We start from the raw sequence: 3590 nt of genomic DNA, 5'->3' as shown, positions 1-3590 counted from the left end.
TCTCCCCGGATGATTCTTCCCTCCTCCATAATCTGACATCAGTCACTTTGAAGAGATGAATGATTCAGGGTAGGACCCATAGGACCGATGTCTCTCCTCAAGGAAGACAGAGGCCCAATGAACTCCTTTAAATGTTCTGTAAACCTTCTGGGAAAATTCTTCAGAAGTAGTGCAGTGTAGAAATAAGGGTTAGATACTGGGTGAGGGGAAGGTCCCTGTAGGTCTGCAACATTTCTACATGTCTTGAGAACAAAGTCACTGGTTCCTTCTGTTCTGAATTATTTTTTGTGTAGTAAAGAGTTTGGAAAATAAATATAGTATTTTTCTCTAGAGCAAAACATATGTATGCTTACTGTATATTATCATATTCATGATCTAGCCTTCTTAATCTCAAGGTTTCTTTCCTATAAAACAACTCACTGAAGATACAAGTATCATGAGGCTTCCTATTCTGCTGTGGGAATTGAGGGTCAGAGAATTCATGTAAATGGTAATACTCTGGTTTCTGCTACTACCATGAATAATAAGCCTTTGTCTCTGACCCATAGGTGTCATGTCTTCTGTCAGCTTCCATAAATCTGTGCTAAACTAACTTGTTAGCTTGCAGGGTAAAAGCTCAGACTTTTCATGGTTCTCATTGACCTTTGCCAAAGATTTCTGTTTTCTAGTTGAAATTGTGGCACTGCAACATCATAACTAACTCTATTTGTTTCAACAATCATTTAATAAGACAAATTTTAGTAGAAGTACTATAATTATAGTAATACTGACATAAGGATGAAAAATTATGCATTTATGCAGTAGTCCCTAGCATAGATTAATCAAATTTATTTGAAAATAAAGAAAACAATTTGATGCCATATTGAAAACATATTTCAAAGGCTTAAAGGGTATTAAAAGAAGAAGAAAACTAACAAAAATAAAAAGTAAATATGGCTTAATGAATGGTCTTACATTGAATAGTATAGCAATAGATGAGTATGCTATGTCTTGTCTTTTCTTTCTTTCTCTCTTTCTTTCTTTCTTTCTTTCTTTCTTTCTTTCTTTCTTTCTTTCTTTCTTTCTTTCTTTTTCTTTTTCTTTCATTTTTGAGGTGGGGAGGGGTAGAGAGAGAAGGAGAGAGAAAGTCCCAAGCAGACTTAGTGCTGTTAGCACAGAGCCTGATGTGAGGCTCGATCTCACACTGTGAGATCATGACCTGAGCTGAAATCAAGAATACGACACTTTACCGATGGAGCCACCCAGGTGCCCCACTAGATTTTTCTTTAAAACAAAACAGTGATATATCGTAATAAGAAACTGGCCACCCCTTCCAACTAGGCTAGGTAAAAATGTGCACGTATTTTATTTAGGAATCAGCAACTAGAGGGATTACTTAAAATACCTCAAGGTATAAGATATGGAACTCAAGGCCAAAAGCTATTGACTATATAGCTCATTTTGTTAACAAGAAAAGACTCCACCAGGGATCAGCAGCTGCTAAATCCAACCACGGTGAGCCAGGAGACCTGTGAATTCTAGGACAGTAATTACTGTCCATTTAGCCCAACATTTTGAGTGCGGGCTGTCCTGTGGTAGGGACTAAAGACTTCAGGGGGAAAAGGTGGGTGGGGGTTATGTGGCGAGTTCTGGACACCCCACAGGTGGAGGGGTGGAGGGGTGGCTCATGGGAACTGGGCAGAGGCATGCTGGTTGGCAGTTAATGATTCCCTTCTGGTTTCCTGGCATTCCTTCAGGACCCGGGTTCTGTCACATCCCCTGCTGGCTAAGCTGAGGTCACCTCCTAAGCTCACATGGAGGAAAGAGTTATTGGAGGAGATGACAGACACAGCAATAACTCCTGAGGGAGTCGCAGTTGTGGTTTGTACCTGAACCATTAGTAAAACAGACAAGATGATCTTAGTGTAGATTCTAGGCAAAATCTCCCACTTCGTGCTCTTCCTCCTTTAGTGCACTTCCTCCTAGAAAGTCTTCTAGGACTTTTTAGTAGTGAGTCTTGGCATCCAGTGCAGGCTTTATTCTGACTCACAGTTTCAAAAAAGGTGATAAACATAACCCAGTGATTGACATGTCAGGGAAGATAGCTACTTACAGCCTTAGGAAAGTACCCGCTGACTCTGTAAAATGAGGGACTTATAGTCTTATTTACCATTCAACAAACCATGCATTTAGAAAAACAATATTCCAACCTTCATTAAAAGATATTTGAAATTCTTTGGATAGATTAATGTTTATTACAACTGGCATATTAATCTAAGATAGGTCACATTTATGATCCAATAAAGGTTTTTATGTGTTACGTGTGGCCTTTAATGCACATACAGGGCTCATTAAAAATTATTGTGCTTAGTACACTTAAATATTTTTTAATAAACTTCTCATAAGGGACACTTTGGAGTATGGTCAATGGGGCATTGGAATGGAATCACTGGGTCTGAGGTCTAGCTGTGACTCTGCTTGACTAAATCACATAACCTTGGCAAGTATATTTGCTCAACTGTATGAGTGAATCTCACCAAAGATCTCTTACACAGAAGAAAATATGATTCTATTAAAATGTAACTGTGATAGAAACGAAGAAGCATAAGAAGAACCCATGTAGAAGTGGTCAGCTAGCCTTTGCTACACATACTTCAGTCACCAGCATGATGGAGGTATGGGAAACATTTAACTCTAATTGGACATTTTTCAGAACAAACACAGTTTGGGATGATATTTGTCCTCCAGAGGAAAGCTCAGTGGGTTAGAATGTAGCATATTGTTTTTGATTGCCTAGAATTCCATTTGTAGCCTGAGGGTCCCCAACCACTGGCCTTGCATTAGGAATCCCTCCAGGACCACCTTGTGATCAATACTTTGATTGCTATACTCATTCCCTGCAGGAAATTAAACCAGTCTCCTGGGGATCAAGCCACCATTAGCTGCAGGCTCAAGGAGACAGGACACAGAAAACTGGGAGCAAACCCACTTGGAACACCCTGAACAAATCTAGACTTGAAAAATGATAGAAAGGCACTAATGCCTGTCCTTGTTTCCTGAGAATAAATTTTGAAAAGTATTTATTTCAGTAGGAATGAGTGTTCTTTTATCTGGTAAGTACATCTGTCATCATCACAAACCTTGACTGGGATTTACGATAAATCTGATCGTTAGATAAATACACTACAGCGCTTGTGAATACCAATATGGCTAAAATTTAAAATTTCTTTGGTTCTCACTCTCCTGCACCTTAATTTAATAAACTAGTCTAGAGGAAGATACTTTGTTCTTGAGACTTTCAAAATGCATTATCACATTGGTTTCCTAACATAAAGAGTGTTGGAGTGAATGAGGCTCTTTTCAAGGGGGTTAACATGAACAACGGTTAATAACCCTACTGCAAAGGTTGAGAGGGTTTATGGTGGAAGAGAGCTTTTTAATCTATGTGTTCCATTCTGCATATTTAATTTAAATAAGCAGCATGCCACTGTCCACAAAGCACTGGTGACAAGCAGTGTCCAGATAAGGAAGGTGTTAAACTCTGCCTTTTCTTTGCTTTTCAGTCTCTTTTGTCATTATCTTTGTCAATTAGTAGTTACTGAACTCCTGCA

Source organism: Suricata suricatta, chromosome 5 (genome assembly GCF_006229205.1).
Source record: "Suricata suricatta isolate VVHF042 chromosome 5, meerkat_22Aug2017_6uvM2_HiC, whole genome shotgun sequence".
NCBI classification, from domain to species: Eukaryota; Metazoa; Chordata; class Mammalia; order Carnivora; family Herpestidae; genus Suricata; species Suricata suricatta.
The sequence above is the reverse complement of the archived record's forward strand: the minus strand, read 5'-3'. Positions refer to the sequence as shown.